General features: G+C 39.8%; 1 pseudogene; it reads left to right on the forward strand.

Moving 5' to 3' along the window:
* Positions 1-3514: 3514 nt before the first annotated feature.
* LOC114639125 lies at positions 3515-8056 on the forward strand (annotated as a pseudogene).
* Positions 8057-27006: the final 18950 nt, after the last annotated feature.

The raw sequence follows: 27006 nt of genomic DNA on the forward strand, positions 1-27006 counted from the left end.
GCTTTAAAAACAAAAGAGGGGGAACGGTACCCCCGCAGAAGGAGTCCCCATGAAATACTCTCCATCATACCTTGTTCACTTTTATCTCTCTAAAGCTGAAAGCTCATGGCAAATCTGCTGCTGACTGCCTCTGGCACCACCAAGACCAACAAAACTTTGCCACAGATATGGGGAAGGACCCTCTTACCCTTAAAGGGAATGGCCCAGACCCAGTTCCCTTATGGGGCTGAGGATTGATATACCTGTCTGATACCACAGAAGGCACAGCTAACTGGCTACCAAAAAGATTAATGAAAAAAATAGATACCCCCACAAAGCCAGGCCCAACCATAAATACGATGAATAACAATTTACATCCAGGGAAGAGAAATCTCCCTGAGAATTCCCTTCTTTTTCCTTTCCAGGTAAAAATGAATCACCCGTGTGATGTCGCTGTTAGAAGTTCTAATCCAGATGCTGGCCTCCGAACTTATACTACTCAGACCTTTGAAGGGCCACTGACAAGAACATCAAACAGCTAGAGATTGACATCACTAAGCTGAAGAAATCCCTCGTTTCACTGTCTGAAGAGACCTCCTAAAATCGCAAAGATCCTTATGGGACTTGATTTACTCTATTACAATAGAAAAGGCTGTGTACAGCTCTTGACTGTGTACAGCCCTTAAAGAAGAAGGTTGCCTTTACATAGACAAGACAAGGAAGGTTAAAGAGAGCATGAAATAGGTAGTGAAGGCCCTAAGAAAAATCAGAGAGAGAGAGAGACAGATGAATGCTGGTACAAGAATTGGTTTTCAGCCTCTCCAAGGTTGTCAACCCTATTTCTTCCCATATTGGGACCATTATTTGGGTTCTTTTTGCTTTTTTTCTGCTGGCCCCTGGCCCTCAAATAGGCAGGCTAACTCTATGATACAACAGATAAATAATTTGGTAACAAAACCTACTCAGATACATTATCATAAGTTAGCTATGGAGGACCACGAGACTTAAGATGAGGTTGTTACTTTATACAGGGCGTTTCCAAAACCCATCTCCACCCAACCTAAAAGGGGTGACTTCTGCCCCTATACCAAGCAGAGAGGGGCCACCCAGAACCCCCTCTGTCAGGTGATCTGAATTCTTGCTTAGGCTGCGAGGCTAAACACTACAAGGGAATATAAATAAAAGATAAAAATATCTATCTGGGTTCCCTGAGGGACAAGCCTGACTGTATAGGGGTTGATGTCAAAAGTATCCCTCTCCAGGAAAAAGACATTGGGATGGGTATGGCCCTCATGCCTCACTGGACAACGACAGGGGGACTGGAGCCATTACAAGGTCCCCTTCAAATACTGGAGGTCAGGCCTCTATCCCCGCCTTCGCAAGTTTAGAATTGCCACAGCCCTTCTATACTTAGAGAAGGGAGCAGATGTCAGGGGCAGCTCTGTTTACACACTGTAGGCTGAAAATTATCCATAGGCCTAAAATCAGCAATAGGCTTGTCATACATGTATACTAACACCAAGTCTTGGGTCTCTGTGGAAAAACATTGAAACAGATGGCTATAAGCTAATGTAAACAGGCAGCTTTTGTGGAAATTTACAAGCCTGAGTAGTCATAGACCTTGTAAATAGGTAGCCTTGGCAGACAATATCAACTTAGATAAGGACAAGTGAGTCATAGGCAGAGTCATAGTGACTTGTCCCCTGAACCTTCACCCAGCCGATACCAGGTTCTGAAGATATCTGTATTCCCCCTGAACACCCACACTCCAGTGTCATTCCCTTCCCCACATCCTGCCTTTCTGTGTTTATAACCCTTGTGTGAATGAACTACGATTTGAGAAAAAATAAATTGTAATAAAAAAAGTATAACTAGACACTAAATTGTAGCAAATGAACCTTCTGTATCAAGTGAAATAATTATAGGACTCTGCTTCTTAGACTTATGTGACAAACTGTAACCTTCATATGTTATAAACCATACTTAAATACCCTGAAATGGAGTATAGTCATGAAGTACTATCACTTTTACTCTGTGCAAAGTTTTGGATTCCAAGTATTTTATTTAGGACCACAATATCTATGGTCATGACAGATCATTCTATATTTTTTACAACTTGTAAAATTTTGATTTTCCAATTTAGATTATCTTCATACTATGAGATAAGAAAATCATGCCATTTTCTGTGCTGGAGACATTTGTGGTAGAAAAAGACATTTTTATTTTTCTCCCTAAAATATTTGATAAATTCACAGATAAATGTTTAGAACCTCTGTATGTAAAGTATACATGCATGTGAATTAAAGTTACTTTTTTAATAAAAAAAAAATTTCTTACACATATACATTGTAGTTCAGTCATATCCACTCTCCCTCTGCAGTTTACCTTGGGCCTCCTAAAATGTCTTCTTTTCAACTCTTTTCTTAAAACAAAACAAAGCAAAACAGAAAACCTGTTGAGTTTCATTAGGGTGATCTGCTTGTTCATGAGTGTACAGCCAGCCACTGTTTTACAGTTAAGTAACTATAATTTAAGGATGTCAAATAATTTTTGAATGGTCATAGAGTTAGTGAGTGGTACCAAATTCAAAGTCAGTCTGATACTAGTGTCAAGAGAACTGCAGAGGACAGTATTAGGCAACATACTATGGCATTAACTCCGTAAAATGAGAGACATTTCTCAGAGGTCTTAGTACATGTTAGAATTCTCATAGGTGTGGGCTCAGAAATCCCACTCAATCTAAATTATGTAATCCAGAGGTTAAAAATAAGGTATTTTGTGGCTGATATGCTGTTTAGTTTTTGTCAATCTGCTACAAACCTAGATGTATCTTGGAAGAGGAAGCTTCTATGAGAAACTTTGGGCCAGTCTATGGGGCGTTTTCTTGATTAATGATTTATGCAGGAGGGCTGAGCTCACTGTAGGAGGTGTCTGCCCTGGGTTATGGGTTGTAAGAAAAAGCAAGGTGAGCATGCCATGAAAAGCATGGCTAGCATGCGGTGTTCCTTCATGATTTCTCCTTCAGCCTGCCTTAGGATACTGACTAGAGTTCTTGTCCTGACTTCTGATCAAATAAAACTTTTCCTCTTCAACTTGCTTTTGGTCATGGAATAGAAAGTAAAATAAAACACATTAAATTAAAAGATCTTCTTTCTGAAATTCTCTTGGCTTTTTCTTTATATGTGTGTGTTGCTGTAATTTCTCCTCTGCTCTTTCTTCTGGTGACTTACTTCCTTTCAAGGTCTATATATTCTTCAATGGTCGTGGGAAGGGTGGAGAAGGGGAGCAGGGTAGAAGTAGTAAGTGAAATAGGGAGACAAAGATACCCAGGATTGAATATCAGAGTGGAAAGCTGATACCCTAAGGCAGGGTTTCTCAACCTTCCTAATGCTGCAGACCTTTAATACAGCTGCTTATGCTGTGACCCCATAACCCTAAAATTGTTTTGTTGCTACTTCATAACTATAATTTTGCTACTGTTATGAATCATAATGTAAATATCTAATATGCAGGGTATCTGATATGGAACCACAAAATGGGTCATGACCCACAGGTTGAGAACAAGTACTCCTATGGGCCTCATTTAAACTTCACAGGTAATTTGTTAACAGCTCAAGACTTTAGGTGCTCAGGAGAGCATCAAGTGCTAATTGGTATGGATTAATCAGTATCTGAGGCTGACGCTGGCACTGTAGTTCCTGAGGAATGGATACTAGGTGTACAGGCTCTGGTGGCAGCCATAGTCTACTAAGTGTCTTGAGTTACGTGAGCATCCTTCAGGTCCTCAGGGCTGTTAGAGGCACTTGGACATCTGCAGGTCCCACGGCGGAAACCCAGGTGGCTTTCCATGACAGCAGGTCCCGATAACACGAGAAAGTCCACGGGTTCCAAAGCTTTATTGTTCATGGTGTGTGATAGATGGTCTAGATGTGCACCTGCCCCCCCACCCCATGAAGCCAGGGCGGGCCTGACTTAAATAGGGAGGGGAAAAGAGGAGAGTCACTTAATTTAGCTACGCCCTCTGGCCTTTAGGTAACTTATTAATATGAAAATCTCTTGAGGCTGAAGCCTGTAGTCACGTCCTCTACCTGTGTGTGGATGGTGACACAAACCTCTCTGGGAGGCGCTGCTTAGCCAAATGTGACTACAAGGCACAGGTTAATGGAGATGTAGAATGTGTGTCAGGAGTCTGGAATCTGGGGGCGTGGCGAGATATGTGCTGTCCCTACACAGGCAATGGACACCTGTTGGATCTCCAGCTATCTTAAAACCAGTGTTCTACTGGTAAGACCAAATAATCCTTCCAGGGTCCTTCAGCCATAATTGCTGTCTTTGTTCTTTGCAAGTGGCAGTGTGAGATGAGGACAATGAAGGACTCTTGTGTGTATGTACTTGTAAAATAGTTTGACATACACACACACGTGTGTGTGTGTGTGTGTGTGTATGTATGTGTAATACTTTATATGTTCTGAAAGGAACATGCCAGTCCTTCTGGGAAGCCAAGTTCTTCTTAGTGTATGAATTCTCAGCTGTTTTATATGTGAATGAAATTTAAATTCACAACCAAATAACCAAGTAAATTTTTTGATAAGACTTCATAGTTTTCAAATGTAGCAATGTACTTCATTAGACTGTGCCATGTGATGTCTGCAAATAGCACTTCAGGACATTTAATGGAAGCTTACCTGTGAGTGGGTAACTGAGAGGAGAGGAAATGGGGACTTGGACAGCCTTCTGGGTAGGGAAGAGTTCAAGTAGAGTAAATATTTCTTAAGACATTTTTATCTAGGTCTGCTAACAAAAGAGAATGGAATTTCTTTGTGGGGAAGATTGTGGAGGTAGGTGGATCTGGGGAAACAGCACAAAATTCTTTTGAAGTCTTATTCATTGGGTTCAAATTTCATATATATTTCACACTCATCTCCTCGGTGAGCTCCTGTATATTTTAATATAAGATACAACTTTGCTACAAATCTCTAAGTAAAATAAATGGGGCAAGTGGCTACATATGTTCAAACAGTAGTTTAATATAGCTGAGCATCTGGGAAGGTGCCTTTAGCAATTTCTACAAGTTAGATAATTTTCTAACTATCAACTACTTTTCTAGGAGTGAGCAATATTTCTACTTTGTGTAAAATTTAATATTTTTGAAATGTACTACTTTAAAAACTAAACATATGTTTTACACTGAGCTCTACCATTTATGAATGATAAATCCCAAGCTATAATATTCAATTTCTTATATTCATCAAAAATGGCATAAAACAATAAGCTTTTTCTTTTAAGTGAATGTTCCATACTCTAATTTAGGAATCGTAGACAAAGAACAGTGCTTCTCAAGTCTTCACTGTTGTTGTTTGCCAATTATTTTCCTAGAGAGATACAATACACATTTACTCACCAGAGCTAAGGAACTAAAGACAAAACAGAGGTACCACCAAAGAAAGACCAACTTGGTAAACCAATGGATTTCACTGGCGTTTGTAGGGTAAAAGATCTGATCCCACTGCTGGGTTTAAAAACCTACCAAATCTCCCCAATCTCTGAGCTAAAAACCCCACCAGTCCCTCTTGAAACCTCTCCAATCCCTCAGCTTGAAATCTTACCAATCCCTACTGTGGTAATTTGAATAAAATAACCCCCATAGGTCCACAGGGAATGGCAGAATTAAGAGATGTGGTTTTTTTTTTTTTTTTTTTTTGGTTTGGCTTTGTTGGAGGAGGTGTGTCATTTGAGGAAAGCTTGAGACTTCAGAAGCTCAACATGATCTGCAGATCAAATGTAGAACTCTTAGTTCTTTCTCCAATACCATGTCTGTGAGCATGTTGCTATGGTTTCTGCCATAAAGATAATGGACTAAACCTCTAAAATGGTAACTCATCCCTAATTAAATGTTTTCCTCTATAAGAGTCATGGAATCTTTTCTCAGTAATAGAAACCCTAACTAAGTTACCTGTGCTGGAAATTTTCACCCTGGAATAACCCACTTCCAAGAAACCCTGTATAAGCTAGTCTGTTGCTCAAATTTCCTGTTCACCCAAGCAGAAACAGCTACTCTTCTGGATTTTTCCCTTCCAATAAATCTCTTGTGTGAGGTTTGTTGTGTGGTGTGAGTTTGTTGCATTCTTTGGTGCCTAACTGCCAAGATACCTTCTCCTTCAGAGGTGTAACATGTGCATTGGGGGAAAACAATCCACTCAGAGCTGTAACATTTGCTTTGGAGAAATATTTCCTCTCAGAGCTATAACACTCACTTTGGAGATATTTTTCCCGTCAGAGCTGAAACACATACAGGGTCACTTACAGGAATGTGGGTGAGAGGTTTACTTAACAGGAGAAGAAATGACTCAAAGACAGTTGTATTATCAAAGCCTACATGAGCCTGTGTAACATCGCCAAAATTGGAAACCTGTGTGTAGCACACTATACATCCATGCAGACAATTCATCTCATTCTGGAGTGTCATTTCCAGGAGGCTAGTTGTTCTGAGACTTTTTCAGTCCACTTGTTTTGTATTTGTTTCTTCTAGGTGGTTTGGCTGGTCTCTAAGCTGGTCTGTTCTCAGAATCTTCTTTGCAGCTTGGTTTGTCCAAGAGACTACTGAGAGATTCGTTCGCAGTAGTCTTCACTGCCTATATATCTTGGGGAGGAAGACTGATGAATCTGATCAGTTTCATGAACTTTCTGAAGCAGTTTGAGTTGTTCATGTCTTAATGAGCTTCTGGAAGATGGAATGTTTTAATCTTAGAAGGAGCTGCTAGGCAATAACTTTGTATGGAGATTACTGGTGGAACTTATAAATTGTTTCTGTCCACAATCTTAGTGGTGGGTGTAGCCTAACAAGATTTAGGTAGGTTTAGAAATGGTGAAGGTTGTGAGAGAGGGTAACAGAGAGGTGGGCAGTGATTGGGACATAAAGTGAATAAGTAAAAAGTAAAATTAAAAAAAGAAATTGGCCTTTCAAGTTGCTGAGGTGGGGGTATTCTTAGATTCTGCAGCTTTCTGAAACAAATATCAACTTCAGTGACCAAAAGGGAGACACCATTACACGAGCTTTATTTCATGGCTTTCAGCAAGCAGAAACTGTGGATGTCTCTACCAAAAAGCTAGTCCTTCCATTTGGAGACCTGTCCTCTGGATACCAACATTTGCACACCCAGATCCTGTATGAATGAATCTCACCCTTCTACTGCTGCTTGTGAAGCAGCAGGAGGACATGCCTGAGACCTGGGAAGTGGAGTGGGCAGGCCCCATATTGTATCCCAATCTGTGGAAAAATTGAGAGTGTTGCTTCTCCAAAGACCCAGGGGACCTGTTGACCATGGCAGACAGCCATCTATCGGAGGACCAGTGGTGTACATGACGGTGGTTTGCACAAAGGTGCGTGGTTCTTGGTCTGCAGTGGTGCCCTGGTGAATGAGCATTCTGTGGTTGTAGCTGCCCACTGTGTGACTGAGCTAGGGAAAGTCACCATCATCAAGACAGCAGACTTCAAGGTAGCCTTGGGAAAATTCTACAGGGATGATGATCGGGATGAGAAAACAATCCAGAATTTATGGATTTCCACTATCATTCTGCACCCCAACTATGACCCTATCCTGCTTGACACTGATGTTACCATCCTGAAGCTCCTAGACAAGGGCCACATCAGTACCCGTGTCCGACTCATCTGCCTGGCTACCACTCGGGACCTCAGTACCTCTTTTCAGGAATCACACATCACTGTGACTGGCTGGAATATCTTGGCTGATGAGAGGAGCCTTGGCTTTAAGAATGACACCCTACATTATGAAATGGTCAGGGTGGTAGACTCAGTGCTTCATGTTGTTACATGAAGACCATGGCATTCCAGTTAGTGTCACTGACAACATGTTCTGTGCCAGCAAGGACCCCAGTACTCCTTCTGACATCTGCACTGCAGAGACAAGGGACATTGTTTCTTTGTCCTTCCCAGGCCATTTGGCATGTGGTAGGACTGGTCAGCTGGAGTTATGACAAGATATGTGGCAATAGCCTATACACAGCCTTCACAAAGGTGTTGCCTTTCAAAGACTGGATTGAGAGAAACATGAAATAAGCCAGCTGAGAAGCTTTTTCCTAGCATCCATCCATTTGTACTTAGGGTGTATGGAACAGTATGACCCTAAAGTGTAATTTTGTCCATGAACTTGACTACTGAAAGGCTTCTGGTTTCAGGGACTTACCCTAATAGGGGGTGAACAGAGTTTACTTTCTGTCAGGGAATTGACTTCCTGAATGCTTGGAAATCATCTAAAAGATGCCAAGTCTTGCTTGACACTACATTGTCACTGAATTTCTTCAAAGAAGACCGTGTAAGTAGAATGAGAACCTCTTTCTCCTTCTCCACTCAAAGTAATGTGACTGTCAATCAGTTTGGGTTGAGAAGGTTGACTTGGAAAGGCCTGGACTGCACCCATCTTCAGTCAAAGTTTGAAAGAACAAGTTGTATAACAGCCCAGGGCCAAGGAGCTTGGTTGTGACACATGCTCCTGTGTACATTGTCTCAAGATTTTCTGATCCTTTTCCATTCCTATCTTCTGTACACATTTCAATAAAGCAAGGTCTGGCTTCTGACCTACAAAACAGAACAAAACAAAACAAAACAAAACAAACAAAAAGAAATTGGCTTTTTACAACAACACCAAATAATGGTGATGCTGGTGATTCCTGGATGTTAACCATGAGGGAAAAATAGATGGCCTGTCTTTTAAATGATTTACTAGTCTCCCTGTTGTTAAAGTTTTCTTTTTTCTTTTATGTTTCTGTTTTTTTTTTTTTTTTGGTTTTTCGAGACAGGGTTTCTCTGTGTAGTCCTGGCTGTCCTGGAACTCACTCTGTAGACCAGGCTGGCCTCAAACTCAGAAATGTGCCTGCCTCTGCCTCCCAAGTGCTAGGATTAAAGGTGTGCGCCACTACTGCCTGGCTTCTTTTTTCTTTTAAATAGGAGCTAAACTAGTAGACTGATTCTGTTTCTTTCTTTCCTTCCTTCCTTCCTTCCTTCCTTCCTTCCTTCCTTCCTTCCTTCCTTCCTTCTTACCTTCTTTCCTTCCTTCATTTTCCTCTATCAAATAGAAGGCCTAAGCATGCTATGCCACCACTCTATCAGCAGAGGCCCAGTACTCTGTTGAGAGTATTTTGCATTACATCATTTGACCCTCAGAACAGATCTATGTGGCAAATTCTATATTTGAGTAATACATAATTGAGTAAAATACAACCAATTATACAGATGAGAAAACATAGATTCACAGAGAAGCCTGTCATATGATAATGAAAATGTGGATCTCAAGCCCAAGATAACTCACATACATATTGACCTCACAAGGTTACCTTTTTATCCCATGATTTAGTGGAATAGACATTAGGAGGTAGAGTTCTGCAACCATTTCTGTTAAGGAACAAATAACTGGGTATTTAGTTTCTTCAGTACCACGTAACTTCACCCCAGAGTCAAGGCAGTAGTAGACAGTACACACATGGACAGAGTAGTGTGTTTCAGTGAAGTGTCATTTATAAAAGCTGTCTGTTCACTCAGATCTATATTAAGCAGGATTTGAAAAAAAGGAAAGTTGCTGCCAAAAATCTCCTTTTTCTTTCTTTATTGCTTATGAGTATGCCTAATTTCCTTTGGGTGGACTCTCCACGATGTGTCTTAGCTTGGGTTTTCATGTCACCTTTATCAAATTCATATCCCAGTTCTCAAAACTCTGTTTCCTCAAAGCTCAACATGTGTCACATCAGCATCCTTAATGCTTCTCTGATTGGTGTTATTCCCATCGAGCAGTTCCCTCCATATACATAGCTATTGCAGGCAGTTTAAAACCACGTCCACAATGGCTTCCTCTGGCTCATGTCATTAAGTACATCACAAAGTTTTAAGGATAAAGTTGGAGCCTTTGTTTTTAATTGTCTTGTTTCTCCTGATAGCTTGAAGGTGGGACCTAATGCTCCAAAATCTCTTTGAATAAACCATATTTACTCATGCTACGGTCTTTTCCTCACCTTTGTAACTGCATGGTTTTCAATCTGTTCCAGTCACATGTGTGAGAATGTTACTCCTCTTCCTTGGCATTCTTCAGGAGGCCTCTTTCTTTGTTTTAGATATTCTCAGGAAATCCAATATATGTTATGGTGGAAAAGTGTCCCTCATTGTTTCAAATCAGTTCAGAAACTGCTATACTTCAACATGGAGAAGTCAGGATGCTAATTTGTTCATTGAAGTCTCTTTCTCTAACTTTCTTCTCTAAAGTGATCCTAGTTATCAGAAGGCAATGTATCTGTTTCCCGCAGTGTGTCAGGATTTCTACTAAGTATGTGGCCCTTTCTGGTGGTTGCTCTCTTCTTTTAAATGTGATCTTGTAACTCTGTTCTTGATTCTGGTTCTAGGATTCATGTTCTAGGAACATGACATCTCATTTTCTCAAGAACATTGGACTTTTGTCTCTTTAAGAAATGGAATCAATTCTGTTGTTAGTTATTTTCTCCTAGTCTTTGGTTTTTGGTATATACTCTGTAATACAAATTTTTCAAGAGATGTAAAGTGAAACTTTTGAAATTCATGGAAATCTAATCAGCCAATCAAATATTCTTTGTCTCTAGAAGAGTAGCTTTATAAGTCTACAAATTTGACTCTAATTGTAAACTCTGTCTCACACCCACCAATCTCATGTATGTTGAAGGCTTTTGCACCTGAGATAGCTCAAGTTATTACTGCTTAGCATTTACTTCTAATTTAATTCTAATTTCTTCTAAAGAAGTCCAGTTATTGGCAGGACCTGTGCCTCTTCCATGATGCCATAGTGCCTATTCTATGTTCCTATCAGTATGGCGTCATGTTCTATGACATGTCTCTATTTACTTGCCATCTGCTAAGACAGTGTGACCATCTTAAAGCTAACTTAATGAGTTTAAAATTATTCACACAAAAATGCTGTTGTGTGTTGACTAGAAAATCCATGCAGCCTCTTTTTCACCTCAGTGACATCTGTTTAGTATTTGCTGGCTGTATTGTTAACTACTTTTCAAGGCTTTTTAGCTTTTTAGCTCTTAAACTATTTATAAAACCCATGAAGTCACTGACAAGTTTGAACAGCTTTATTTCCCTTCATACTTTGTGCAGAGCCAGGTAAATATAAAGATTCTTTTAGTTGACGATTGAAATTTGCTTTTCTTTTTTAAAAGAAAGTAAGCACATACAACTCATAGAAACACTCTAATTGGGTTCTTTGGTTATGCCACTTGACTTTGCACTCACTGGTATTCATGTATTAGATATCACCAGACTTACCAGGCTTAGTGTAATGTTTAGTTTAAGCTCCATCATTCTATTCCTCATGGCTTATTGGGAAGGCAGATTCAATAAGTCTTGGGCAATGATCAGAGATCAGCAGTTTTCCACTAAGTGAGATTTCTAAGTATATCCTGGTCTATCAGGCCATACTGTCTATTCCAAATGGCCCACTCATCTCACCTTTAGCCATGGAAATACAAGATGAAGAAAGTATGGTAATCAACTATAAGCTGTTGAGCTAGCTGCCTTCCTTATTGGGAACATCCTCCCCTCAGCTATTTAATACATAGAGAAGAATGCCATCTCCGTGATCTCTCTATGTTACGTTGGAATCTGCACTTGAAATCTATGCATTCAGAGAAAGGGATGGGCACAGAGGGAGGGCAGACAATGGCAACAACTGCTTTCTCCAAGGCCTACTGTGTCATGCTTAAACCTTAAGAATTCAAATAACATTGAGCAGTAACCTAGTGATGCGTGGGCTCTAAGAATTTGGGGTTGATTATATCTACCTCTTAATGGATGCTTATGTCACCACTTTTGTGTAACTTGCTGCAATCCTAAGAGAGATTTTATTGTTTGTACTCCTCTCTTTCAGAAAAGAAGGAAGTCAGTTCATCAAGGGTAAACATTGGGCATGAAGTCTTATAGTCTGGACATGGTAGATTGGAATCAGCCTTGAAAATTCAATTCCTACATGCTTTTTCATGCCATTGTACAATTCTCTGCTGTGGTAATCTCCCTCTCTATTTAAAGAACAGCATGATTTTAGTGCAGGTCCTTTAAAGTGCCTTGGGCTATCTCTAACACTTTAGGACATGAGAGTACTATTTAACACAATGAAGCAGATATCTTTTTAATTCAAATAATTTATTTGTAGTAAAGCTTTCCACTAGAGTACCCAAAATGAATTGGCTAGCATATTATTTTTGCTAATGAGATTGTTGTTGGAACTCGACATATTTAGAGTTCATGAAATTTCAGACTCCCATTTAAACCTTTTGTTTGCTGGTAGATTTCAAATAAAATGTAGCCTAATTAATTCTTCCTCTTTTACACTCTTGTTCATTTATATACTTTCATTCATTTTGTACATGAAAGACATTTAGTTGAATTATTTAATGCCTACTATCTGTCATCCTCTCTTAATGATGGTGGCAGTTTCCTTTTAGTGGAAGAGGAATGTTTTGACGTTGATGCTCTAGTAGTATATTGTTTAAAGCTGCACCAGTACCTAGATTGAGTTTGTAGTTAAAATGGTAATGTTAGCATTCTTGCTTAGCATGGTCTTCTAGGTTTGAGTCTCAGTGCTATAAACAATGCACAGCAGCATGCCAGCTTTCTATCACTGTGACATCTAACTCAGGACAACCAACCTCTAAGGAGGGTAGATTTGTTTGGCTCATATTCTTGGACTCCTCTGTCCATGAGTATTTAGCTTGGTTGTCACTAGGTGTGGAGTGAATCTGCACACCACTGCAGATCTAAGTGGCAGAAGAAGCTGCCCTCTTCATGGTGGCCAAAAAGCAAAGAAAGAATCAGAGGTGCTAAGGTTCTAATTCAAAGGAACACTCTCTGTGAACTTACTTTCTTTTCCTGGATCCCACTGTCAAAGACTACATTGCCTCTTAACAGTGTCAAAAGCTGGTGACCAAAACTGTATCACAGTGCTGCTCAGCCTGTGGGGCTCGACCTCTTTGGGAGTTGCATATCAGATATCCTGTATACCTAATATTTATATAATGATTCTTAACAGAAACAAAATTACAGCTACAAAGGAACAATGAAGTAATGTATGGTTGGGGGTCACCAGTGAGGAACTGTATTGAAGGGTCACAGCATTAGGAAGGTTGAGAATTGTTGTAGTACACAGTCTTGGGGGCATATATAAGATCCAAATGAACAACATCTGAGATTAGGCTGTTTATAATGAGTAGAAATGTTCATTCTGTGATGGAAGATAACAGGTGACAGGTTAAAAGGGACAAGAGGGGAAAGCCAGAGGGTTTTTTTTTTTTAATAATCAAACCTACTCATAATGCATAATACCTGACTTACTCCAGTGATACCATTTTGAATCCCCTCTTGTTAGGACCTCCCTCCCAACACTGTTGCACTTGAGAACTAGTTTTCAACACTTGAACACCAGGGAATATTTAAGTCACAGCAGAAGCCAGGTGTAAATGAACTTACAGCACAGGCAATCCTATCTTTAGGGTGAAGTCTTGCATTTAGTAGCTGAAGTCAGCTTCTAACCTTGGCAAATGCAATCTTTAACCTCTAACACAGTTTCATATTGAAGCAATCCAGAGGGATAACAGGGCTCTAATGGAAATTGTCAACAAAATTGAAAAGAAGAGAAGCCACATTTTAACATCCAGAACTTGAGAGGTTGCTAAGTACAAACAACCCAGGCATAAAACTCCAGAAGGCTTCAAACAGCTTTAATCTGTTGGCGAATCTGTCCTTTGATAGAATGTAAAAATCTAAGCTGAAAAATGTGTGCCATGGGGTTTCAGTACACTAATTCCAGGATTGATTTTGCAACAGAACCTGAGCTGCATTCAAAGCAGGTAACAGCAGGAAAGGGAGCAGGAGACAAGAAAGGGAGAGGAGAGGGAGGACACAGGAAGGGAGACTGAAGATTGATGAGGATGGTGAGGAAGGGGAGGTGGAAGAAGTTGGACCTTCTGTTTAGAGACTAAAGAGTCAGAGTGAATCTTGGTTTTACTATTAATATTTTATATGGGCTTATGGTGATACCTTAAGCCAATTTGCAATTTTGTTTCCTTATATGGGAGAGGGGATTCCAGATTTTATGCCATAGGATTAACTGAAGAAGTTACTGTAAGGGCAATGTAGACATAGATATGGTTAACCCTTCTTCTGTTTGCAGTTCTTCTCTGGCTGCTCTGTTCTCTCTGCTGTCTTCTCCTTATTCCTCTTGATACTCTGGTCACAGACAAGGTTCCCAAGTGCACTCTCATTCAATTTCTCAACTATATCTCCCCTCTACTGGCTCCTACTCTTTATCTAGTTAATCTGTTATTTTGGCATTTTTTTATGGACTCTGAAATATCACGTGACCCTCAAGTAGTTGCATGTGTAGTATCAACTCTTTTCTTTAAGATTATCATATTTTTATTCTTTATTAAAAATGTTTTTGATTCTTTGACAATTTCATATGCATATAACGTATTTTGCTCACATTTAGTCTCTATTCCTCTCTCTTATTCCCCCATTTTCAGGATTCTTGAATGATATATCTACGCAAGTTGCTTCAACTCCTTTATTTCCCAAGCTCTTCTTCATCCATCCAACATGAAACTAATACACCCACCAAAACTACCCCTGTTCTCATTTTAAGGAACTCTTAGTTACTGTTCTATTGCTGTGAAGAGACACAGTGATCCAGGAAACTTATAAAATAAGGCAGTTTAATTGGGGTTTGCTTACAGTTTCAGAGGTTTAGAGTCCATGAACATCTTGGTGGGAACATGAACAGCAAGCACGTAAGCATGGCTCTGGAGAAGTTAAGAGCTTACATCTGATCTGCAAGCTGGAGGCAAAGAGAGGGAGTCTGAGTCTGGTATAGGTTTTTGAAACCTCAAAGTCCAACTTCAGCAACACACCTCCTCTGACAAGAACATACTTTCTAATCCTTCCTAATCAGTTCACCAACTAGGGCCTAAAATTTTAACTATGTGAGTCTATGAAAACCATCACAGGAACTAAATGCTCTCAGTGTAGAATCCAATGGACAGCTTCCAGTATCATGTAATGTGATTTTTTATTTTTTTGGTTTTTGTTTGACACAGTTGGCTATGTCTTCCTTAGAAAATACTTTCTTGAGATTTCTGTGATTTCAGACTCTCCAGATGTTCATGCTTGCTGTCTGGTATTGTTTTCCAGATCTTCTTGATAGATATTTCTTCCTTCCAGTATTAACGTACTGACACATCTCTGGAACAATCTTGAACCTTTCTCTTCCTTATCCATAAGGCCCCTTCTAAGCAATTCTATTTACTCATTTGACATTAAAATTTTTTTTTAGTGTTACAGATGCCTTAGTTAATTCTGATTATCCAGCCCTGCTTTTGTCTTAGACCCAGGTTTCTATTTCAGTACTATCTCAACAACTCTACTTGAATGTTTTCCAGGTACCTCATCTACATGGTGCTAGTTGTGCAGATATGAAAGTTCAATATAAGGAGATATGGCAGCTTACACCAAAGTTCTAGAAATCTGAAGCCAGGCAATGTGGCACAGCATTTGATTCCCTGTAGTGAGGCCATGAGAAACCATTGTATGAGATATGAAAATGAAACCTATGTTGTAATGGAGACCTCAAGATAGGGAGGAGTTCACAACATGTGACGTTCACTGAGGAGTCCTTCAGGGATGGAGTGGACCCATCCCAAAAGGGAGACACAGGTAACCGAGATGGAGAGATAATGCTACACAGGCTATTGGAGTATTGATGATGTTATCAGAAGACCCAGATACTTGACATGTTGTTGCAGAGGTTAGTATTTGCCTTGCTGGATTCTGTTCTGCTTTTGGTCTGACCTTTCTTTGCTGGCTTTCCAGTATTTCCCGCTGGAATGGGAATATTTGCTTTGTGGCATTGTGTATTTATTATGTTACAAACTGCCTGAGATTTTATCTTTTTTTGTTTTGAGATTATAATTAAACTATTTCTCTCTTCCCTTTCCCCTGCCAGTCCTCCCATGGACACATCTAGCTTTCTTTAAAATTCATGGCTTCTTTTTATTTGTCACCCCCCTCTCTCTTTCTCTCTCTTGTGTGTGTGCATATGAATCCCAAAATATATAAATACCACCTGCTCAGTCTATATAATGTTACTTGTATGTATTTGTTTTCTGGTTTGACCATATGGCATTAGATAACAAGTTGGTTTGCTCTTTCCTGGGGAAGACTAGTCTCTTTTCAGTGTTCCTAAGTTGCCTGTAGTTCTTTATTAAGGATTGAAGCCTCTTGAGCTTTTCCTCTGTCCATATTAACATGCCAATTAATGTTGTCCTTGTTCATGCTCTGACATCTATGTAGGTGAGACTTTATGACTGTAGCTTTTGATATTTCTAAGAGACACAGTCTCATAGAAAACTCCTATTCCTCTGAATCTTAGAATCTTTTCACTGCCTCTTCTGTAATGATCTCTGGGCCTTAGGTGCAGGAATTGTGTTGGAGAAGTATCAGTTGGGACTGAGTTCCACAATTTTGCATTTTGATTGATTGTAGTTTTCTGTAACTGTCACTGTCTATTTTAAAATAAAGGAGAGGTTTCCTTGATGAGGCATTAGAACTACAGTTGTGAGTATAAAGGCAAATACTTATAATTTAGTTAGTAATTATGCTGTTTAATAAGTGATGGTGGTAGGATCTCCTCTAAGATCCTCGACTCCATTAGCCCTGGGGTAATTGGCTATAGTCCTACCCAGCTTTGATGCCTATAAACCAAAGCAATGATAAGCATGGCATGGTATCTCTAAGGTTGTAGTAGCATATGCATACCTTGGCAGTAATCAAGAGCTCTTTAACTGAATGTAAGGTTTGCTCAACAAGAGGGAAATCATGCCTTGTACTGGACTCTCTGGTCTTATAGGGACTCAGAGTTAAGTTTGTGCTGAGTCTCTAAAGAGACTTCAAGCCTTAGAATTTTTATTTCATTGGAACTGTTAAGACTATGGAGACTTTTAACTTCGGACTTAAGGAATTTTGCATTATTAAATGGCTATGATCTGACAGAATCCCGGGGTAGATTATTCCATATCAGATTTAAGTCATTCTTTAAAATAACCTGTGGGAGGTGAGGCCTCTCTGGAAGAAGTCACTTGTTTGGCAGGCCTTAAGATTTTTGCTTGTGTCTGCTTCCCACTTTGCCCGGATATGAGCAAGCAGCTTTAAATTTTGTCACTGCAGCTGAGAGCCTTTTTTTTTTTTTTTGTAGCCATGCTTTCTCACCATGATAGGTTGTTCCATCAAACCATGAGCCAAAGTGACCCCCCCTCCACTTACTTCATGGCAGGTGTCTTGTCACCACAATCAAGCAAGTTTAAAATAGACTGTGACTTTCCCTCTCAGTTATAACTTTTTTAACTCAGAAAATGACCAGTTGCTCACATGTGAAAGCTGGGGACTCATCTGTGACCCACCTTGCCTATAACTCTGGCATTACCCTAACAGAAATTCATATTAATTCATCTCCTAAAAACACCAAGTCCTACTCACTTGGGTCTTCTGATATCATGCTTGACCTAGTCACTGCTGTTTTTCACCCAGAGAATGGTGCTGGTTTCTGGATTTTTTTCTCACTTCTCAATCTTGCCTTGGCCTCTTCTCCAAATAATTAGTAAAAGTGTTACCTGAAAATGCCAAGCATCATGCCAGTTCCTGTCTTAGAATGTTCTGTCTGGACTTCCAAGGACACTTAGTATGTGTGTGTTTAACTCTGGTATTGTGAACATATATCTGACATAAGGAACTTTGAGAGAAGAGTGATATATTTTGGTTTCTGATTTTATCTTGCTCCTGGTTGGTACCGTTGCAAGGAGAGTATGGTGGAGTAGAACAGCATCACAGTGGGAGTAGGTGATAGAAAAGGCTGTTCATCTCATAGAATCCAGGGCAAATGGAGTCGGAAGACAAGATACATCATTTAAAGACCCACTTCTCTAACCTGACCTCACTTCCTAGTTTCCATCACCTCTCAATAGTGGCATCAGATTATGACTCCATCAATGGTGTAACACATTGATTAGATCAAGCAACCTCATGATCCAATCACTTCTCAATAACACTACCAGCCTTGAACCAAGCCTTCACCACAACCCATATCAATACCATGACAGTATAATATCTAACATTTCTCTCGTAGTCTGTATATAACTACACGATATGACCAAGTGTCAATGACCTTTTCACTTACTGTCATTTGTGACATTGAGTTTTGGGGTTTAGTGTTTCTTTTTGCTACCAAGGCCATATTGCTACAGAGAATTCAGAGTTATAATGACAGAAAGACACACATTCTTTGTTCTATAGGGATCTGGACTGTTGTAGAGAGTATTATTTTATATGGGTCTCACAGGAATTTTGGGAGGAAGGAACATTTAACAAATATGGACAAATAAGATTTTCAGGGCTTTCATTCATTTGTGCTAGGGTAGCAGAGCTGACTTGGAGATTAGATTTTATCTAATTCAACTTCTTCCTTTGGGGTGGAGGAGACAGTGTTTGGGGAAGTGAAATGACTTTAAGAACTTGCTGGTCTATGTGCAATGTAACTAGCTTTTCAAAATGGTTTTTAATGAGTGAACCAAATTCACTTTACTTATGCTAGTGTGGAGTTTTTGGAAGCTTGGGTTTCTCAGCTGTAAGATTGATAGAATGCCATTGATATTTTTCTGAGGAATGTGGGGAAGCAAAGGGACCTGACATGAACATGAATGGAACTCTTGTCGCCAAGTGTGGCATGGGTAATAGCACCCATGCTTCTGATGCAGGAGCCTAGAATCTTCTGGCAGCAACTATATGTGGCAAGCTGACTTGTTTTTCAGCAAACAGGGAAAAATTCCAGACCTGTCACAGTTCTTGATGATATTATCATAATATTGTTGTAAGGACTGGAAGAATGGCATTGCACTTGTTAATTTGTCTGGAATTCTTCCTCTCCTCTTGTACTTACCCTATTTATTCATCCGTTTACTCTTTATTCACTGTCTTTGGTTTCTTCTCCATCTATCACCTTATAAATGAGGTTCATCTGCACTTCCCTATTAAACAGTAGTTTTCTGGTACACCACTCAGGGCCCTGCCAGAGAAGCAGATGCAGTAAAGTTTATGTATGGAGAGATATACTGTAAAGAGTATATTATAGAATTGTAGAGACTGGCCAGACAAGTTGGAAACACATTGAATGGGTGCTGGGAAGGGCAGGCTGGAACTCACAGACAGAAGGCAGATGCTGTGGTTCATAGGATGCTGTGATTCATAGGATGCTGTGGTTCATAGGATGCTGTGGTTCATAGGTAGTTTCTTCTCCTACAGAGGAGATGTAAATTAGGTCCTAGCTCTTGTTATAATAAATATGCATAGAATATCTAGAACATCAAAGTAAAATACTTAGGGGTCTCATTACTCTTTTTTCTTGACATCATAACTGCAGTCAGCATTCCAGTAATACCAGGTTAGTGTTTGACTAAATATTCGGGTGCTAGAGCTTTGAGAAGTTGACATACCAAAGGACCAAAACTTCAACAATCTACTCTCTTATTCTTTGTTATTGTACTTACTGGCCTCTCATTATTTCTTTTTAATTATTACTATGATTGGCTTTCTCCTCTGATAATCTAGAAACTTCCAGAGGACAGAGAGTTTTGACTGTTCACTGTTATGTAGATGCACACCTACAATAGTACATGACTTTAACTATGTAAACTAAATTACTAAAGTGAGCCAAATACAGCCTGATATGTGAGAAGAATAAATTAGGTCCTAGCTCTTGTTATAATAAATATGCATAGAATATCTAGAACATCAAAGTAAAATACTTAGGGGTCTCATTACTCTTTTTTCTTGACATTTTTTCAAAGGTGCTATCTACCTCCAGTATATATCCAGTATCTGCAGCAAGTCCCCATTTGGCTATCATGACCCCTACATCATCCCTAGCCTTACCTGTAGACTTCTTAATTCTCCAGGTGTTTACATTGGATTGAATATTCTTTGGGGGATATTCTTCCTGTATGTTTTTTCCCCATGAATTACTCTCCTATCTGTGTTCTCACTGGCGTCACCATATTCTCTTTTTACACCCAGTTCAGGTGTTAATGCTTCTTCAGGGTCCTTTAAGACTGGCTATCTTTCTGTGCTTGCACAGTGTTCTGTCTGCTATTTCCTAAAGGTTAACAGACTTTTCCACTAACATGACCTATTTCACCCATGTTGTGATGAAACCCATGAGGACAAAATGATACCATTAATTCCTATGTCTGGAATGTAGGTGCTTGTGACTCAGACACATGCTCAGTAAATTTTAGCCTACAGCAAACCATTTGGTGATGACTCCCAAGTGATACAGGATCAGCTGCTTAGCTCAGCACCATTGAAAGGCAGCATCTCTCGGCACTCATTCCACAGTCCTGTCTGGGGGAAAGTTTTAAAGCGATTACAACTCTGACTCAATTGGTCCAGCATGAGGCTCAGAAGTTAGCATATTTTAAAAGAAGCTCTCCAGTTAATCTTGAAGTGCATTTAGGGCTGAGAGACACAACTTCCAGGAGAATTCTGAGATCCTGTGCTGGTTGATAGTAATTGACATCTTAATGAGATTTAGAATCACCAAAGAGACAGCCTTTGGGCATGTCTTCGAAGGATTATATAGATTAGGTTAACTGACAGAGAAAGACCCTAAATATGGGTGATACCTTTGTGCTGTGGACCTGGTCTGAATAAAAAAAGAGAGCTGAGCACCAGGTTGAATCACATTCTGCTTTTCAGTGCATATGTAATATGATTACTGGCCACATGCTCCTGCAGCCATGATTTCCAGAGAAACCATGTTTCCTCATATTTCCATAGAACTATAAGCTGAAATAATTCCTATCTCCATGAAACTGCTTTTGTCAGGCATCTTGTCATGGCAACAAGAAGAGTAACAAATAAACTACCCCCAGGGGATCAACATGCTTGAGAGTGGCCTATCTAAGGTGCTTGAAGAAATGGAAGTTTCATTAATCATATCTTGTTCATTTGTTTTTATTAAAGGCAATTTATTCTAAGATTCTTTTATCAACTATTTAAGACAATATTTTAAATTTATTCTTTTAGTATTTCATATATGTGTGCAATTTATCTTGATCATATTGATACCCAATTTCCCCTCTACCATTCTCTGGATGCCCCTCCAATACATTTCCCTCCCAACTTCATGTTCTTTGCTGCTCTTGTGTCATCTTCTGTCCTCCTCCTCCTCCTCCTCCTCCTCCTCCTCTTCCTCCTCCTCTTCCTCCTCCTCTTTCTCCTCCTCTTCCTCCTCCTCCTCCTCTTCCTCCTCCTCCTCCTCTTCCTCCTCCTCCTCCTCCTCTTCCTCCTCCTCCTCCTCCTCTTCCTCCTCCTCTTCCTCCTCCTCCTTTTCCTCCTCCTCCTCCTCTTCTTTCTCTTCTTCTTCCTCTTCCTCCTGCTTTTCTTCTTTTCCTTTCTTCTTTCTGAGTCCAATTAGTGTTGCCAATATGCACACAGGACTGTGACCACTCATTAGATCATGGGCCATGCACCCGGACCCACACCTCCAAAGAAAAATTACCCTTTCATCATAACAGCCATGAACTGCTATGTTAATAGCTCTTCTGATAGAGTGAGGTCTTTGGGGTCTCTCTCTCATCCATGTTAGAACTGTTACTGGCTTGATTATATGAAGTCTTGTTCAGATAATCACAGCTGCTGTGAGCTTATAGTGAAGCCATTCTTGTATGTTCTAAAGACAGCATTTCACATAATTCCTTTCTACTTTGCAGGACTCTTGTTGACAAATTGGACATGCTGTTGTTATTTTGCTAAATAGTTATGCAGCAAACTGTCCTCTAAATAAGTATATATTTATATCATTAGGTCTGTGCTGCTCTCAGACTTGAAAAAGAAGCTTCTTTTATGCAGTGAACAATGGTTAATAAAGATAATCATAACTGTCCGAAGTGTTATGAATAAATGACTGTTAATGCTCACCCTTGAAAGAGTCATCCATATCACAGCCTCTGAACAAACTCTCTCCCTCCTGGCAGCCATTTTTTTTCATTAATCTGCTTTTTCATACTTGATTAACAAAAGTCCTGGTACCTATTAGGAGGGACCTGAGGAAGAAAGTTAGAAACCAGAAAGCATGGGACCTGAGGTAGAGGTGTGTAGCAGGAAGGGAGATACAGAAATTAGTCAGAATTTCATCCTGGAGAACATATCAATGGTAACAGGATAACCAGAGGTTCCACAGGCAGGGCTTTGCAAGATAAACCAGCTCAAGGCTGGCTCTGAATTCTGGACTGCTTTGTGACCCCCTAGGAGGCAGCAGGAGGCCCTTGTGCATATCTTGTAGCAAGTGGGTAGTAGGGAGCTAGTGAGCCAGAATTTCCATCTATAATGATGCTTTTTGGACTATAACTCAAAAAGAAGGCACAAATTGCCAGAAAAGCAGTCCAATCCGTGAGGAGAATGACTTGGACCCAGTTTGGGTTCCAAGTGTAGCCCTGTTGGGTTTGTCAACTGAAAGCCTCCCAGCCATAAAACATTCACTGGGTGGCCCCCGCAGGACTCTAAAGCTCTCTCAGGGGCTCTGAGTCACTCAAATGCTAATGAAAGTTCTACCCACAAACATCTTTCACTCATCAATTCTTTTTTATCTTTGCTCTAACTGAGGGAGAATAATCTTCCATTTTGCAGTCTCTCCTCATAAAGCTTGTAGCATCTTTTAAGATTTATAGTTTTTTTTTGTTTTTTTGTTTTTGTTTTTGTTTTTTTTTTTTTGCCAGTTGAGGTGAGGCAAAGTCCTCACCTTGAGAGAGGAGTACAGATGCCTGAAACAGGTCCCTCTTTCTTCTTCTTTTAAAGGGTTAGATCCTGAAGGACACACTACACAAGTGTTGTTCAAATATTCTGTTTAATTCTCCATCTTATTTTGTATCATTCTTGAGTAAACCTCTCTTCCTGTTGATCAGAATATATGATAGAACCAAGTTTCATCAGACACTTGTTTCCTTGCATGGCTTAGCAGAGGATAGGTACAGACTTAACAGCAATGAATTCACATATCAGATTTAGCAAAACTGGTATTCATGTGTTAAAAACTGGTATTAGTAGGAGGGATTTCAGTGGACTCCTGGCTCATAAATCCATGGTTCACAAAAGTATTTTCTTTTTTTTCCTTTTTTTTTGTATACATAATTGAGTCTACATAGGATCAACGCTTCACGGTTTAGAAACTTGAGTCTGTGAAGTATAGGCATTCATTCATCCTGTATATACCCCTCTCAGCATCCTTTAAAGGCCCAGAACTGTCTATGATTCTGGGGATCCCATGTGATAGAAAGGTTTTCCTAGCATTGAAGTATGCTAAGGATTTCTGAAATGATCATAAACCCAAGTTTCCAGATGTTTCTCCAGTGAGAGGAGTTTTCATGGCTGTTCAGGGGGACGTTGTGTGATCATGAATGACTGACCAAGCTTCCTCAGGAGACAGAAAAATATTGCACCTATCTCATATAGCTACTGAGATGTAGACACTGCAGGGCTTAATGTCTCATTCATAGTCTCATTCATATCCATAAAATATATTTATCACTTTTTGAGTAGCAATGAAGTGTTGAAATTAGGAGCAACTTCTTCCTGCTTGGGCAGACAGCAGGACATGGGCTCGACATTGAAAAAATTCTCAGTTCTTAGAAAAGTATCTTTTCCTTGTTTAGGGTTGAGTAACAGCTAAAAACCATTTACATTATATCCTTCATTTTCTACAAGAACGTATCCCAATGCTATGAGTCTAAAATCAACATGGTGTAGATTCTAGCAAGACTTACAGAAGAGAAGAGACATTGGGTCACATGGTCCAGAAAGCATAGATATGAGATTGAGTTCAGTCTTTCCACAAACCCTCTGTCTTCATAACAAATTGAATGAATGACCGTTTGAATCCTGGCTCCACCTGGAACTAGTTTTGTGCCTTGAATAAATATAGTAAGTCCTGTGGTCTTGTTTCCTTCTCTTTGAATTGAGACAATCATCTTTGGTGTTATGGGGATAATTGAATAACAAAAGACAACTGAAACAATTAGGGCCTAAAGAGGTGTCTCAACAGTTAACAACACTGGCTGCTCTTCTAAAGAACCTGGGTATGATTCCCAGCACCCACATGGAAGCTAATAACCATCCATAACTTCAGTTGCAGGGGATCTTGACACCTCCTCTGACTTTCGTGGCCACTGTACACACATGTTGAACTCCTATACACATAAAACTTAAGGAAAACATGAAATTAATGCATCAACTAGTTTGCTTTCTCAGTACTCAATGATTTAGTCTATTTTCTTCTATTACAATACAAAAAACCAAGTGCTTTAATATTAACATAAGTTTATTTGGATCTGAAGGTTATTAGGTATAGATGTGAGGGGTCAGATTCGGTGAGGGTCTTATATCATGAGAGAAGGAGTAATGAAGAAAGAGAGTACCTGCTTGCCACACCTAACCTATTCCCCCAGTGACTGCATTAACCCATCCTCACCCTCATGCCCTAATCATGTCTTGAAGGTTCTATTTCACGGCACTGCTGTGCTAAAGATTCAGTTCCTACAACATGACTTTTGGGGGTACAATGGTCTGTAGTACAGTGTAGCCCTGTACCCACCCTGGGGCCTATTTCTCCTCTGGAGGTATAGGAGATGACAAGCAGCTAGTTCAACTCTGTGAATAACAGGAGACAATTTGTGTTCTTAGACCTGTTCTATAAATGGCAGGTAGATCAGGAGGATGCTTCCAGTAATTTTAGTATTCTAGAAAGCCTAGTGGCTAACTCACAGTAAGTGAAACAACTGAAAAATGATGTGTTTGTTAGGTTGTTTCTTGAGTAGAACACTCAAAGGCTCCCGTTTCCGTGGAGTAAAGTCAAGTGCCTCCCCATGACCCAGCATAATTGTCTTAGCCCTGCCGGACTTTCTCCATCATGACCAACTGTTTCAGTTCTGTGCAGACACTCTGAATGTCCCACATGTACTCTCATGACATCTCAGTGTTCTAACTTACGGACAGTGCTCCCCTGTGGATATTGCCTACATGGATCACTGCAACCTCTTCCATGTAGCTCATCCCCCATGAGTTCCATGCTGCCCATTCCATCACAGCATATTTTTTCTCACACATACACACATTTCATCCCTGCATACTTGATGGACACCTTTCTTTACTTTTTACAACACAACTTACCCTGTAATATATAATGAGGATATCATTTTTTCTTTTTGCTAATTTTTGTTTTCATTGTATTCTCACTAGAATTCATACTCGGCAGGGGCCTGTATTTTCTCTTTAATAGTTTGTTTACCTGTGCATCCCAACAGTGCCCAACAAAGCCAAGCACATTATAGGCATCCACCACTGATCAAATGAATGATTCATTTTAGTTGAAATTATGTTAATCTACTTTAACAACACAAAAAGTAACAATGGAAAATTTGAACACAAAATTGGGAAATAAACTCTTTCCTAATCAGTATCTTGATTAATATAACTGACATATTTTATTATACAAAATTTTCTTAGACATATTTTTAAAATATAAGTGATCAATCTATTTGAGATATTAAATTTCTTAAAATGGGGGGATGCGCTGTGTGAAATATGAAAGAGAAATAATACTGCAGAGAGACCATCTTATTGGCCTTGGCAGACCTAATTGTTCACATCCTACTAGTATTTGCCCCTCTGTTTCATATTTCCTTGTTTTCTTTGCCTCCCTGTATTTACATTACACTTCTGTTTCTTTCATAATCACCAACCCATGGACCTGTTCTGAATAGAGAGGTCAGGATGAAACTATTGTCTCATGTGGAATTTAGCATAGTTAGGACTAGGTGTTGGGAGTGCTTGTGCGTGTCAGAGACAGAGAGACAGTGTCTCAAATCTACACTTATACTACCATCCATCATCTCCATCTCTATTCTGTCTCCATACTGGAGAAGTGAATACTCACTTTAGAACAAATGTTTGTGTTATTTCATTGAGTAAAAGAAGCTGAGGAGGAGACACAGAGCTCTACGCCTTGATTATCTCCTTCTACCAACTTGCTCTTTATCTCCACAGGGAGACTGGAGGCACTAATTAAAGAATTAAACATCCTTTATTCATTCATGCAGAGCACGGGATCTCTAGCTAGTTGGTATTTATTTTCCAGATGAGGGAGTTTAATTTATTTTTCTTTCATCTTTTGAAACCCAGTTGTCTGACCCACAACTGCCTCGTAGTGTGGTTAAAAGGGGCCCCCACTTTCCTTCTTGAATGGGGCTCACTTACCTTAGGAAAGTGAAGAAATGTGACCGGGTGCTGTGTGAGACCTAATCATCATTCAACTTGGATAATGTGGGGGAAGCAACTCTCTGTGGTAGAGTGTGATCTATTCCCATCCCTTCCCCTAGGTCTCTTGTTACTGCTGATGACAACAATGCTGATTGAGGAACTGCAGATCTCACTTTGATTCAAGTGAGCAAGGTGGACCACATCTTCATTCTCCATAGAATGACAGATGCATAAAGAATAGTTGGCTGGGCTCCCAGACAGCAGAGAGGAATTAATTCTAAGAGTACCAGTGGATGCTTAGTTCAAAAGATGCCTACTGTTTTAATGTTGATCCTAGGATCCACACACGGTCATCCCTTCCATGTCTAACCTCCATCCATATACATTTTAAAAGAAAATTTCAGTTTTAACATACTTTAAAAAATTTATTTATTTATATTCCAGCTGTTGACCCCCTCTCAGTCCCTGCCCACAGTTCCTCACTCCATTCTCCCTCCCCTTGCCTCCCAGAGGGTGCTCTACCTTTCCTCTCTCCATCCCCTGGGTACCCCACTTTCCTGGGGCCTCAGGTCTCTCAAGGATTAAGCATACCTTCTCCCACTGAGGCCAGACAAGGCTGTCCTCTGTTATATGTGTGT

This window comes from Grammomys surdaster, unplaced genomic scaffold, assembly GCF_004785775.1.
Source record: "Grammomys surdaster isolate TR1022 unplaced genomic scaffold, NIH_TR_1.0 125679, whole genome shotgun sequence".
Classification (NCBI taxonomy): domain Eukaryota; kingdom Metazoa; phylum Chordata; class Mammalia; order Rodentia; family Muridae; genus Grammomys; species Grammomys surdaster.